The sequence below is a fragment of the Stenella coeruleoalba genome (assembly GCF_951394435.1).
Source record: "Stenella coeruleoalba genome assembly, chromosome: 6".
Classification (NCBI taxonomy): Eukaryota; Metazoa; Chordata; class Mammalia; order Artiodactyla; family Delphinidae; genus Stenella; species Stenella coeruleoalba.
In genome coordinates this window covers 31,087,971-31,103,748 of record NC_137151.1, presented here as the reverse complement: position 1 = coordinate 31,103,748, position 15,778 = coordinate 31,087,971, and the positions used below count along the sequence as shown (strand labels likewise).

The window sequence follows — 15,778 nt, the reverse complement described above, 5'->3', positions numbered from 1 at the left end:
TTGGCTACACAGGAACTGAATTACAGAACAGAACAGGGTCTCAAATTTAGAAAACCAACTTATGCTTGCTTAAGGGTAAAGGTGAGTTGGGGTGCTGCATAAAACCAGAGATTGAAATGAGCACAGATAAAGTTCCTTAAGCCAAATATGGAATAGACAAGAGCTACTCCTTGCTCAACAAAATGGACTCAACACCCCATATTAAACGCCTAAGAATGTACCTGACTAGTAAGTATCTTAAAACCTATGGATTGCTATGTCTCCAAAAGAGAATCAAGCATGTGTACAGGGGCATAAACGCAGCAGTGATAGGATTGGAGAGGTTCGGTGTGCAAATGAAGACCCTTTGAAGTCATATTGCATGGTACCCATTCCACGGGTTTCAACTACCCAGGTTTAAGGTATTCTTCCTTCAGCTAAAACATGCATGTGGAACCTAGAGTATGATCAACCATGTGATCGGGAGACGTGTTCAAATATGTCTCAGTTTTCGTACCCTGGTACTCGGGTGCAACATTCCAGACGCTTTACTAACACTCTCCCGACTTGGAGAGTCAGTCCCTTTAACCTCCTGTTTGGCCCAGTTTGCAATATCTGTGGAAGATGAACAGGAATAGCGAGAACCAATGAGAGGCTAGCTGGAGGTGTCTGGACGGGCAAATTTAACTCTCATTTCCCACCAGGAAGAGGAATTAACCAAAGGCTCAGTGTGCCGTGCCGGAACCAGATTAGGGCCTGAAGCCATCCTGCGGTGTTGCGGCCAGCTCAAAAGAAAGCGAGTTGAAGAAAGGAGCTCAGGGGCACTGTAATTCACAAACCTGCAGAGTTATAAATGACAGCTATCGTCCAAAAATAGACTGAAGTAAGGCTGCCAAGAGGACTTGAAAGCGGGGCAGAATTGCAGGAAACCGATTTCAGGAGGTAGACTGGAATTGCATTGAAAGCATAGGAAAAGAGGCAGAACGTCCACAATGATGCACTTGGCCAAAAAGGGCGTATGCGTTTTTTCCTGAAATATTCAGGAAAAAACGCATACGCCCTTTTTGGCCAACAAAGCAAGCTTGCAAAGGAAATCTGCACTACAATGAAGTCTCACTTCCCCCCGGTCAAAAGGGCCATCTGAAAAAAGTGTAAAATCCAGAAAGGCAGGACAGGCCATGGAGAACTGGGAGCCTTGTTATGCTGATGGGCGGGATGTAAATTGCCAAAAACCACTCGGGAGAAGTGTATGGTGTTTCCTGAAACATCTAAAAAACAAAGCAACAGAACCTAGGGCACTTCCACTTATGGTCCTATAGCTTAGGGAAATTAAAATCAAAAAGACACAGCCACCCCAAAGTTTGGAACGGCTCTGTTTACAAGAACCTCGTTTACAGTACAAGTTCAACATCGCAGAAAGTGAAAAATGGATAAAGAAGTTGTGGTATTCACTTACAAAGCAATATCACTCAGCAATGAAATCTATGTCATCAGGCCCTTAGCAGCACAATGAGTGGATTCAGGTATGATGATTCTAACTGAAATAAGTCACACAGAAAAAGAAACATCATAAGATATCAGTAATACACGGAATGGAAACTTGGCTACACAGGAACTGAATTACAGAACAGAACAGGGTCTCAAATTTAGAAAAACAACTTATGCTTGCTTAAGGGTAAAGGTGAGTTGGGGTGCTGCATAAAACCAGAGATTGAAATGAGCACAGATAAAGTTCCTTAAGCCAAATATGGAATAGACTAGAGCTACTCCTTGCTCAACGAAATGGACTCAACACCGCATATTAAACGCCTAAGAATGTACCTGACTTGTAAGTATCTTAAAACCTATGGATAGCTATGTCTCCAAAAGAGAATCAAGCATGTGTACAGGGGCATAAACGCAGCAGTGATAAGATTGGAGAGGTTCGGTGAGCAAATGAAGACCCTTTGAAGTCATATTGCATGGTACCCATTCCACGGGTTTCAACTACCCAGGTTTAAGGTATTCTTCCTTCAGCTAAAACATGCATGTGGAACCTAGAGTATGATCAACCATGTGATCGGGAGACGTGTTCAAATATGTCTCAGTTTTCCTCCCCTGGTACTCGGGTGCAACATTCCAGACGCTTTACTAACACTCTCCCCACTTGGAGAGTCAGTCCCTTTAACCTCCTGTTTGGCCCAGTTTGCAATTTCTGCGGAAGATGAACAGGAATAGCGAGAACCAATGAGAGGCTAGCTGGAGGTGTCTGGACGGGCAAATTTAACTCTCATTTCCCACCAGGAAGAGGAATTAACCAAAGGCTCAGCATGCCGGGCCGGAACCAGATTAGGGCCTGAAGCCATCCTGCGGTGTTGCGGCCAGGTCACAAGAAAGCGAGTTGAAGAAAGGAGCTCAGGGGCACTGTAATTCACAAACCTGCAGAGTTATAAATGACAGCTATCATCCAAAAATAGACTGAAGTAAGGCTGCCAAGAGGACTTGAAAGCGGGGCAGAATTGCAGGAAACCGATTTCAGGAGGTAGACTGGAATTGCATTGAAAGCATAGGAAAAGAGACAGAACGTCCACAATGATGCACTTGGCCAAAAAGGGCGTATGCGTTTTTTCCTGAATATATTCAGGAAAAAACGCATACGCCCTTTTTGGCCAACCAAGCAAGCTTGCAAAGGAAATCTGCACTACAATGAAGTCTCACTTCCCCCCGGTCAAAAGGGCCATCTGAAAACAGTGTAAAATCCAGAAAGGCAGGACAGGCCATGGAGAAATGGGAGCCTTGTTATGCTGATGGGTGGGATGTAAATTGCCAACAACCACTTGGGAAAAGTGTATGGTGTTTCCTGAAACATCTAAAAAACAAAGCAACAGAACCTAATGCACTTCCACTTATGGTCCTATAGCTTAGGGAAATTAAAATCAAAAAGACACACCAACCCCAAAGTTTGGAACGGCTCTGTTTACAAGAACCTCGTTTACAGTACAAGTTCAACATCGCAGAAAGTGAAAAATGGATAAAGAAGTTGTGGTATTTACTTACAAAGCAATATCACTCAGCAATGAAATCTATGTCATCAGGCCCTTAGCAGCACAATGAGTGGATTCAGGTATGATGATTCTAACTGAAATAAGTCACACAGAAAAAGAAACATCATAAGATATCAGTAATACACGGAATGTAAACTTGGCTACACAGGAACTGAATTACAGAACAGAACAGGGTCTCAAATTTAGAATACCAACTTATGCTTGCTTAAGGGTAAAGGTGAGTTGGGGTGCTGCATAAAACCAGAGATTGAAATGAGCACAGATAAAGTTCCTTAAGTCAAATATGGAATAGACAAGAGCTACTCCTTGCTCAATGAAATGGACTCAACACCGCATATTAAACGCCTAAGAATGTACCTGACTAGTAAGTATCGTAAAACCTATGGATTGCTATGTCTCCAAAAGAGAATCAAGCATGTGTACAGGGGCATAAACGCAGCAGTGATAGGATTGGAGAGGTTCGGTGAGCAAATGAAGACCCTTTGAAGTCATATTGCATGGTACCCATTACACGGGTCTCCACTCTCCAGGTTTAAGGTATTCTTCCTTCAGCTAAAACATGGATGTGCAACCCAAGTATGATCAACCATGTGAACGGGAGATGTGTTCAAATATGTCTCAGTTTTCCTCCCCTGGTACTCGGGTGCAACATTCCAGACGCTTTACTAACACTCTCCCCACTTGGAGAGTCAGCGCCTTTAACCTCCTGTTTGGCCCAGTTTGCAATTTCTGCGGAAGATGAACAGGAATAGCGAGAACCAATGAGAGACTAGCTGGAGGTGTCTGGACGGGCAAATTTAACTCTCATTTCCCACCAGGAAGAGGAAATAACCAAAGGCTCAGCGTGCCGGGCCGGAACCAGATTAGGGCCTGAAGCCATCCTGCGGTGTTGCGGCCAGGTCACAAGAAAGCGAGTTGAAGAAAGGAGCTCAGGGGCACTGTAATTCACAAACCTTCAGAGTTATAAATGACAGCTATCGTCCAAAAATAGACTGAAGTAAGGCTGCCAAGAGGACTTGAAAGCGGGGCAGAATTGCAGGAAACCGATTTCAGGAGGTAGACTGGAATTGCATTGAAAGCATAGGAAAAGAGGCAGAACGTCCACAATGATGCACTTGGCCAAAAAGGGCGTATGCGTTTTTTCCTGAATATATTCAGGAAAAAACGCATACGCCCTTTTTGGCCAACCAAGCAAGCTTGCAAAGGAAATCTGCACTACAATGAAGTCTCACTTCCCCCCGGTCAAAAGGGCCATCTGAAAAAAGTGTAAAATCCAGAAAGGCAACAGGCCATTGAGAACTGGGAGCCTTGTTATGCTGATGGGCGGGATGTAAATTGCCAACAGACACTCAGGAGAAGTGTATGGTGTTTCCTGAAACATCTAAAAAACAAAGCAACAGAGCCTAGGGCACTTCCACTTATTGTCCTATAGCTTAGGGAAATTAAAATCAAAAAGACACAGCCACCCCAAATTTTGAGACGCCTCTCTTTACAAGAACCTCGTTTACAGTACAAGTTCAACATCGCAAAAAGTGAAAAATGGATAAATAAGTTGTGGTATTCACTTACAAAGCAATATCACTCAGCAATGAAATCTGTGTCATCAGGCCCTTAGCAGCACAATGAGTGGATTCAGGTATGATGATTCTAACTGAAGTAAGTCACACAGAAAAAGAAACATCATAAGATATCAGTAATACACGGAATGTAAACTTGGCTACACAGGAACTGAATTACAGAACAGAACAGGGTCTCAAATTTAGAAAACCAACTTATGCTTGCTTAAGGGTAAAGGTGAGTTGGGGTGCTGCATAAAACCAGAGATTGAAATGAGCACAGATAAAGTTCCTTAAGCCAAATATGGAATAGACAAGAGCTACTCCTTGCTCAACAAAATGGACTCAACACCCCATATTAAACGCCTAAGAATGTACCTGACTAGTAAGTATCTTAAAACCTATGGATTGCTATGTCTCCAAAAGAGAATCAAGCATGTGTACAGGGGCATAAACGCAGCAGTGATAGGATTGGAGAGGTTCGGTGTGCAAAGGAAGACCCTTTGAAGTCATATTGCATGGTACCCATTCCACGGGTTTCAACTACCCAGGTTTAAGGTATTCTTCCTTCAGCTAAAACATGCATGTGTAACCTAGAGTATGATCAACCATGTGATCGGGAGACGTGTTCAAATATGTCTCAGTTTTCGTACCCTGGTACTCGGGTGCAACATTCCAGACGCTTTACTAACACTCTCCCGACTTGGAGAGTCAGTCCCTTTAACCTCCTGTTTGGCCCAGTTTGCAATATCTGTGGAAGATGAACAGGAATAGCGAGAACCAATGAGAGGCTAGCTGGAGGTGTCTGGACGGGCAAATTTAACTCTCATTTCCCACCAGGAAGAGGAATTAACCAAAGGTCAGCGTGCCGTGCCGGAACCAGATTAGGGCCTGAAGCCATCCTGCGGTGTTGCGGCCAGCTCAAAAGAAAGCGAGTTGAAGAAAGGAGCTCAGGGGCACTGTAATTCACAAACCTGCAGAGTTATAAATGACAGCTATCGTCCAAAAATAGACTGAAGTAAGGCTGCCAAGAGGACTTGAAAGCGGGGCAGAATTGCAGGAAACCGATTTCAGGAGGTAGACTGGAATTGCATTGAAAGCATAGGAAAAGAGGCAGAACGTCCACAATGATGCACTTGGCCAAAAAGGGCGTATGCGTTTTTTCCTGAAATATTCAGGAAAAAACGCATACGCCCTTTTTGGCCAACCAAGCAAGCTTGCAAAGGAAATCTGCACTACAATGAAGTCTCACTTCCCCCCGGTCAAAAGGGCCATCTGAAAAAAGTGTAAAATCCAGAAAGGCAGGACAGGCCATGGAGAACTGGGAGCCTTGTTATGCTGATGGGCGGGATGTAAATTGCCAAAAACCACTCGGGAGAAGTGTATGGTGTTTCCTGAAACATCTAAAAAACAAAGCAACAGAACCTAGGGCACTTCCACTTATGGTCCTATAGCTTAGGGAAATTAAAATCAAAAAGACACAGCCACCCCAAAGTTTGGAACGGCTCTGTTTACAAGAACCTCGTTTACAGTACAAGTTCAACATCGCAGAAAGTGAAAAATGGATAAAGAAGTTGTGGTATTCACTTACAAAGCAATATCACTCAGCAATGAAATCTATGTCATCAGGCCCTTAGCAGCACAATGAGTGGATTCAGGTATGATGATTCTAACTGAAATAAGTCACACAGAAAAAGAAACATCATAAGATATCAGTAATACACGGAATGGAAACTTGGCTACACAGGAACTGAATTACAGAACAGAACAGGGTCTCAAATTTAGAAAAACAACTTATGCTTGCTTAAGGGTAAAGGTGAGTTGGGGTGCTGCATAAAACCAGAGATTGAAATGAGCACAGATAAAGTTCCTTAAGCCAAATATGGAATAGACTAGAGCTACTCCTTGCTCAACGAAATGGACTCAACACCGCATATTAAACGCCTAAGAATGTACCTGACTTGTAAGTATCTTAAAACCTATGGATAGCTATGTCTCCAAAAGAGAATCAAGCATGTGTACAGGGGCATAAACGCAGCAGTGATAAGATTGGAGAGGTTCGGTGAGCAAATGAAGACCCTTTGAAGTCATATTGCATGGTACCCATTCCACGGGTTTCAACTACCCAGGTTTAAGGTATTCTTCCTTCAGCTAAAACATGCATGTGGAACCTAGAGTATGATCAACCATGTGATCGGGAGACGTGTTCAAATATGTCTCAGTTTTCCTCCCCTGGTACTCGGGTGCAACATTCCAGACGCTTTACTAACACTCTCCCCACTTGGAGAGTCAGTCCCTTTAACCTCCTGTTTGGCCCAGTTTGCAATTTCTGCGGAAGATGAACAGGAATAGCGAGAACCAATGAGAGGCTAGCTGGAGGTGTCTGGACGGGCAAATTTAACTCTCATTTCCCACCAGGAAGAGGAATTAACCAAAGGCTCAGCATGCCGGGCCGGAACCAGATTAGGGCCTGAAGCCATCCTGCGGTGTTGCGGCCAGGTCACAAGAAAGCGAGTTGAAGAAAGGAGCTCAGGGGCACTGTAATTCACAAACCTGCAGAGTTATAAATGACAGCTATCATCCAAAAATAGACTGAAGTAAGGCTGCCAAGAGGACTTGAAAGCGGGGCAGAATTGCAGGAAACCGATTTCAGGAGGTAGACTGGAATTGCATTGAAAGCATAGGAAAAGAGACAGAACGTCCACAATGATGCACTTGGCCAAAAAGGGCGTATGCGTTTTTTCCTGAATATATTCAGGAAAAAACGCATACGCCCTTTTTGGCCAACCAAGCAAGCTTGCAAAGGAAATCTGCACTACAATGAAGTCTCACTTCCCCCCGGTCAAAAGGGCCATCTGAAAACAGTGTAAAATCCAGAAAGGCAGGACAGGCCATGGAGAACTGGGAGCCTTGTTATGCTGATGGGTGGGATGTAAATTGCCAACAACCACTTGGGAAAAGTGTATGGTGTTTCCTGAAACATCTAAAAAACAAAGCAACAGAACCTAGGGCACTTCCACTTATGGTCCTATAGCTTAGGGAAATTAAAATCAAAAAGACACAGCCACCCCAAAGTTTGGAACGGCTCTGTTTACAAGAACCTCGTTTACAGTACAAGTTCAACATCGCAGAAAGTGAAAAATGGATAAAGAAGTTGTGGTATTTACTTACAAAGCAATATCACTCAGCAATGAAATCTATGTCATCAGGCCCTTAGCAGCACAATGAGTGGATTCAGGTATGATGATTCTAACTGAAATAAGTCACACAGAAAAAGAAACATCATAAGATATCAGTAATACACGGAATGTAAACTTGGCTACACAGGAACTGAATTACAGAACAGAACAGGGTCTCAAATTTAGAATACCAACTTATGCTTGCTTAAGGGTAAAGGTGAGTTGGGATGCTGCATAAAACCAGAGATTGAAATGAGCACAGATAAAGTTCCTTAAGTCAAATATGGAATAGACAAGAGCTACTCCTTGCTCAATGAAATGGACTCAACACCGCATATTAAACGCCTAAGAATGTACCTGACTAGTAAGTATCGTAAAACCTATGGATTGCTATGTCTCCAAAAGAGAATCAAGCATGTGTACAGGGGCATAAACGCAGCAGTGATAGGATTGGAGAGGTTCGGTGAGCAAATGAAGACCCTTTGAAGTCATATTGCATGGTACCCATTACACGGGTCTCCACTCTCCAGGTTTAAGGTATTCTTCCTTCAGCTAAAACATGCATGTGGAACCCAAGTACGATCAACCATGTGAACGGGAGACGTGTTCAAATATGTCTCAGTTTTCCTCCCCTGGTACTCGGGTGCAACATTCCAGACGCTTTACTAACACTCTCCCCACTTGGAGAGTCAGCGCCTTTAACCTCCTGTTTGGCCCACTTTGCAATTTCTGCGGAAGATGAACAGGAATAGCGAGAACCAATGAGAGGCTAGCTGGAGGTGTCTGGACGGGCAAATTTAACTCTCATTTCCCACCAGGAAGAGGAAATAACCAAAGGCTCAGCGTGCCGTACCGGAACCAGATTAGGGCCTGAAGCCATCCTGCGGTGTTGCGGCCAGCTCAAAAGAAAGCGAGTTGAAGAAAGGAGCTCAGGGGCACTGTAATTCACAAACCTGCAGAGTTATAAATGACAGCTATCGTCCAAAAATAGACTGAAGTAAGGCTGCCAAGAGGACTTGAAAGCGGGGCAGAATTGCAGGAAACCGATTTCAGGAGGTAGACTGGAATTGCATTGAAAGCATAGGAAAAGAGGCAGAACGTCCACAATGATGCACTTGGCCAAAAAGGGCGTATGCGTTTTTTCCTGAATATATTCAGGAAAAAACGCATACGCCCTTTTTGGCCAACCAAGCAAGCTTGCAAAGGAAATCTGCACTACAATGAAGTCTCACTTCCCCCCGGTCAAAAGGGCCATCTGAAAAAAGTGTAAAATCCAGAAAGGCAGGACAGGCCATGGAGAACTGGGAGCCTTGTTATGCTGATGGGCGGGATGTAAATTGCCAACAACCACTCGGGAGAAGTGTATGGTGTTTCCTGAAACATCTAAAAAACAAAGCAACAGAACCTAGGGCACTTCCACTTATGGTCCTATAGCTTAGGGAAATTAAAATCAAAAAGACACAGCCACCCCAAAGTTTGGAACGGCTCTGTTTACAAGAACCTCGTTTACAGTACAAGTTCAACATCGCAGAAAGTGAAAAATGGATAAAGAAGTTGTGGTATTTACTTACAAAGCAATATCACTCAGCAATGAAATCTGTGTCATCAGGCCCTTAGCAGCACAATGAGTGGATTCAGGTATGATGATTCTAACTGAAATAAGTCACACAGAAAAAGAAACATCATAAGATATCAGTAATACACGGAATGGAAACTTGGCTACACAGGAACTGAATTACAGAACAGAACAGGGTCTCAAATTTAGAATACCAACTTATGCTTGCTTAAGGGTAAAGGTGAGTTGGGGTGCTGCATAAAACCAGAGATTGAAATGAGCACAGATAAAGTTCCTTAAGTCAAATATGGAATAGACAAGAGCTACTCCTTGCTCAACGAAATGGACTCAACACCGCATATTAAACGCCTAAGAATGTACCTGACTAGTAAGTATCGTAAAACCTATGGATTGCTATGTCTCCAAAAGAGAATCAAGCATGTGTACAGGGGCATAAACGCAGCAGTGATAGGATTGGAGAGGTTCGGTGAGCAAATGAAGACCCTTGAAGTCATATTGCATGGTACCCATTCCACGGGTTTCAACTACCCAGGTTTAAGGTATTCTTCCTTCAGCTAAAACATGCATGTGGAATCTAAGGTATGATCAACCATGTGATCGGGAGACGTGTTCAAATATGTCTCAGTTTTCCTCCCCTGGTACTCGGGTGCAACATTCCAGACGCTTTACTAACACTCTCCCCACTTGGAGAGTCAGTCCCTTTAACCTCCTGTTTGGCCCAGTTTGCAATTTCTGCGGAAGATGAACAGGAATAGCGAGAACCAATGAGAGGCTAGCTGGAGGTGTCTGGTCGGGCAAATTTAACTCTCATTTCCCACCAGGAAGAGGAATTAACCAAAGGCTCAGCATGCCGGGCCGGAACCAGATTAGGGCCTGAAGCCATCCTGCGGTGTTGCGGCCAGGTCACAAGAAAGCGAGTTGAAGAAAGGAGCTCAGGGGCACTGTAATTCACAAACCTGCAGAGTTATAAATGACAGCTATCGTCCAAAAATAGACTGAAGTAAGGCTGCCAAGAGGACTTGAAAGCGGGGCAGAATTGCAGGAAACCGATTTCAGGAGGTAGACTGGAATTGCATTGAAAGCATAGGAAAAGAGGCAGAACGTCCACAATGATGCACTTGGCCAAAAAGGGCGTATGCGTTTTTTCCTGAATATATTCAGGAAAAAACGCATACGCCCTTTTTGGCCAACCAAGCAAGCTTGCAAAGGAAATCTGCACTACAATGAAGTCTCACTTCCCCCCGGTCAAAAGGGCCATCTGAAAAAAGTGTAAAATCCAGAAAGGCAGGACAGGCCATGGAGAACTGGGAGCCTTGTTATGCTGATGGGCGGGATGTAAATTGCCAACAACCACTCGGGAGAAGTGTATGGTGTTTCCTGAAACATCTAAAAAACAAAGCAACAGAACCTAGGGCACTTCCACTTATGGTCCTATAGCTTAGGGAAATTAAAATCAAAAAGACACAGCCACCCCAAAGTTTGGAACGGCTCTGTTTACAAGAACCTCGTTTACAGTACGAGTTCAACATCGCAGAAAGTGAAAAATGGATAAAGAAGTTGTGGTATACACTTACAAAGCAATATCACTCAGCAATGAAATCTATGTCATCAGGCCCTTAGCAGCACAATGAGTGGATTCAGGTATGATGATTCTAACTGAAATAAGTCACACAGAAAAAGAAACATCATAAGATATCAGTAATACACGGAATGGAAACTTGGCTACACAGGAACTGAATTACAGAACAGAACAGGGTCTCAAATTTAGAAAACCAACTTATGCTTGCTTAAGGGTAAAGGTGAGTTGGGGTGCTGCATAAAACCAGAGATTGAAATGAGCACAGATAAAGTTCCTTAAGCCAAATATGGAATAGACTAGAGCTACTCCTTGCTCAACGAAATGGACTCAACACCGCATATTAAACGCCTAAGAATGTACCTGACTTGTAAGTATCTTAAAACCTATGGATAGCTATGTCTCCAAAAGAGAATCAAGCATGTGTACAGGGGCATAAACGCAGCAGTGATAGGATTGGAGAGGTTCGGTGAGCAAATGAAGACCCTTTGAAGTCATATTGCATGGTACCCATTCCACGGGTTTCAACTACCCAGGTTTAAGGTATTCTTCCTTCAGCTAAAACATGCATGTGGAACCTAGAGTATGATCAACCATGTGATCGGGAGACGTGTTCAAATATGTCTCAGTTTTCCTCCCCTGGTACTCGGGTGCAACATTCCAGACGCTTTACTAACACTCTCCCCACTTGGAGAGTCAGTCCCTTTAACCTCCTGTTTGGCCCAGTTTGCAATTTCTGCGGAAGATGAACAGGAATAGCGAGAACCAATGAGAGGCTAGCTGGAGGTGTCTGGACGGGCAAATTTAACTCTCATTTCCCACCAGGAAGAGGAATTAACCAAAGGCTCAGCATGCCGGGCCGGAACCAGATTAGGGCCTGAAGCCATCCTGTGGTGTTGCAGCCAGGTCACAAGAAAGCGAGTTGAAGAAAGGAGCTCAGGGGCACTGTAATTCACAAACCTGCAGAGTTATAAATGACAGCTATCGTCCAAAAATAGACTGAAGTAAGGCTGCCAAGAGGACTTGAAAGCGGGGCAGAATTGCAGGAAACCGATTTCAGGAGGTAGACTGGAATTGCATTGAAAGCATAGGAAAAGAGGCAGAACGTCCACAATGATGCACTTGGCCAAAAAGGGCGTATGCGTTTTTTCCTGAATATATTCAGGAAAAAACGCATACGCCCTTTTTGGCCAACCAAGCAAGCTTGCAAAGGAAATCTGCACTACAATGAAGTCTCACTTCCCCCCGGTCAAAAGGGCCATCTGAAAACAGTGTAAAATCCAGAAAGGCAGGACAGGCCATGGAGAACTGGGAGCCTTGTTATGCTGATGGGCGGGATGTAAATTGCCAACAACCACTCGGGAGAAGTGTATGGTGTTTCCTGAAACATCTAAAAAACAAAGCAACAGAACCTAGGGCACTTCCACTTATGGGCCTATAGCTTAGGGAAATTAAAATCAAAAAGACACAGCCACCCCAAAGTTTGGAACGGCTCTGTTTACAAGAACCTCGTTTACAGTACAAGTTCAACATCGCAGAAAGTGAAAAATGGATAAAGAAGTTGTGGTATTTACTTACAAAGCAATATCACTCAGCAATGAAATCTGTGTCATCAGGCCCTTAGCAGCACAATGAGTGGATTCAGGTATGATGATTCTAACTGAAATAAGTCACACAGAAAAAGAAACATCATAAGATATCAGTAATACACGGAATGGAAACTTGGCTACACAGGAACTGAATTACAGAACAGAACAGGGTCTCAAATTTAGAATACCAACTTATGCTTGCTTAAGGGTAAAGGTGAGTTGGGGTGCTGCATAAAACCAGAGATTGAAATGAGCACAGATAAAGTTCCTTAAGTCAAATATGGAATAGACAAGAGCTACTCCTTGCTCAACGAAATGGACTCAACACCGCATATTAAACGCCTAAGAATGTACCTGACTAGTAAGTATCGTAAAACCTATGGATTGCTATGTCTCCAAAAGAGAATCAAGCATGTGTACAGGGGCATAAACGCAGCAGTGATAGGATTGGAGAGGTTCGGTGAGCAAATGAAGACCCTTTGAAGTCATATTGCATGGTACCCATTACACGGGTCTCAACTCTCCAGGTTTAAGGTATTCTTCCTTCAGCTAAAACATGCATGTGGAACCCAAGTACGATCAACCATGTGAACGGGAGATGTGTTCAAATATGTCTCAGTTTTCCTCCCCTGGTACTCGGGTGCAACATTCCAGACGCTTTACTAACACTCTCCCCACTTGGAGAGTCAGCGCCTTTAACCTCCTGTTTGGCCCAGTTTGCAATTTCTGCGGAAGATGAACAGGAATAGCGAGAACCAATGAGAGGCTAGCTGGAGGTGTCTGGACGGGCAAATTTAACTGTCATTTCCCACCAGGAAGAGGAATTAACCAAAGGCTCAGCATGCCGTACCGGAACCAGATTAGGGCCTGAAGCCATCCTGCGGTGTTGCGGCCAGCTCAAAAGAAAGCGAGTTGAAGAAAGGAGCTCAGGGGCACTGTAATTCACAAACCTGCAGAGTTATAAATGACAGCTATCGTCCAAAAATAGACTGAAGTAAGGCTGCCAAGAGGACTTGAAAGCGGGGCAGAATTGCAGGAAACCGATTTCAGGAGGTAGACTGGAATTGCATTGAAAGCATAGGAAAAGAGGCAGAACGTCCACAATGATGCACTTGGCCAAAAAGGGCGTATGTGTTTTTTCCTGAATATATTCAGGAAAAAACGCATACGCCCTTTTTGGCCAACCAAGCAAGCTTGCAAAGGAAATCTGCACTACAATGAAGTCTCACTTCCCCCCGGTCAAAAGGGCCATCTGAAAAAAGTGTAAAATCCAGAAAGGCAACAGGCCATTGAGAACTGGGAGCCTTGTTATGCTGATGGGCGGGATGTAAATTGCCAACAGACACTTGGGAGAAGTGTATGGTGTTTCCTGAAACATCTAAAAAACAAAGCAACAGAGCCTAGGGCACTTCCACTTATGGTCCTATAGCTTAGGGAAATTAAAATCAAAAAGACACAGCCACCCCAAAGTTTGGAACGGCTCTGTTTACAAGAACCTCGTTTACAGTACAAGTTCAACTTCGCAGAAAGTGAAAAATGGATAAAGAAGTTGTGGTATTCACTTACAAAGCAATATCACTCAACAATGAAATCTATGTCATCAGGCCCTTAGCAGCACAATGAGTGGATTCAGGTATGATGATTCTAACTGAAATAAGTCACACAGAAAAAGAAACATCATAAGATATCAGTAATACACGGAATGGAAACTTGGCTACACAGGAACTGAATTACAGAACAGAACAGGGTCTCAAATTTAGAAAACCAACTTATGCTTGCTTAAGGGGAAAGGTGAGTTGGGGTGCTGCATAAAACCAGAGATTGAAATGAGCACAGATAAAGTTCCTTAAGCCAAATATGGAATAGACAAGAGCTACTCCTTGCTCAACGAAATGGACTCAACACCGCATATTAAACGCCTAAGAATGTACCTGACTTGTAAGTATCTTAAAACCTATGGATTGCTATGTCTCCGAAAGAGAATCAAGCATGTGTACAGGGGCATAAACGCAGCAGTGATAGGATTGGAGAGGTTCGGTGAGCAAATGAAGACCCTTTGAAGTCATATTGCATGGTACCCATTACACGGGTTTCAACTACCCAGGTTTAAGGTATTCTTCCTTCAGCTAAAACATGCATGTGGAACCTAGAGTATGATCAACCATGTGATTGGGAGACGTGTTCAAATATGTCTCAGTTTTCCTCCCCTGGTACTCGGGTGCAACATTCCAGACGCTTTACTAACACTCTCCCCACTTGGAGAGTCAGTCCCTTTAACCTCCTGTTTGGCCCAGTTTGCAATTTCTGTGGAAGATGAACAGGAATAGCGAGAACCAATGAGAGGCTAGCTGGAGGTGTCTGGACGGGCAAATTTAACTCTCATTTCCCACCAGGAAGAGGAATTAACCAAAGGCTCAGCATGCCGGGCCGGAACCAGATTAGGGCCTGAAGCCAGCCTGCGGTGTTGCGGCCAGGTCACAAGAAAGCGAGTTGAAGAAAGGAGCTCAGGGGCACTGTAATTCACAAACCTGCAGAGTTATAAATGACAGCTATCGTCCAAAAATAGACTGAAGTAAGGCTGCCAAGAGGACTTGAAAGCGGGGCAGAATTGCAGGAAACCGATTTCAGGAGGTAGACTGGAATTGCATTGAAAGCATAGGAAAAGAGGCAGAACGTCCACAATGATGCACTTGGCCAAAAAGGGCGTATGTGTTTTTTCCTGAATATATTCAGGAAAAAACGCATACGCCCTTTTTGGCCAACCAAGCAAGCTTGCAAAGGAAATCTGCACTACAATGAACTCTCACTTCCCCCCGGTCAAAAGGGCCATCTGAAAAAAGTGTAAAATCCAGAAAGGCAACAGGCCATTGAGAACTGGGAGCCTTGTTATGCTGATGGGCGGGATGTAAATTGCCAACAGACACTTGGGAGAAGTGTATGGTGTTTCCTGAAACATCTAAAAAACAAAGCAACAGAGCCTAGGGCACTTCCACTTATGGTCCTATAGCTTAGGGAAATTAAAATCAAAAAGACACAGCCACCCCAAAGTTTGGAACGGCTCTGTTTACAAGAACCTCATTTACAGTACAAGTTCAACATCGCAGAAAGTGAAAAATGGATAAAGAAGTTGTGGTATTCACTTACAAAGCAATATCACTCAGCAATGAAATCTATGTCATCAGGCACGTAGCAGCACAATGAGTGGATTCAGGTATGATGATTCTAACTGAAATAAGTCACACAGAAAAAGAAACATCATAAGATATCAGTAATACACGG

At 43.8% G+C, this 15,778-nt stretch overlaps 1 long non-coding RNA gene across 11 annotated transcripts in view; it reads right to left on the bottom strand.

The window, feature by feature from the left end:
- Window positions 1–15,778, bottom strand: part of LOC307188209 — a 1,799,555-nt gene that overhangs the window by 765,840 nt on the left and 1,017,937 nt on the right. The gene's annotated exons all lie outside the window — the stretch shown is intronic.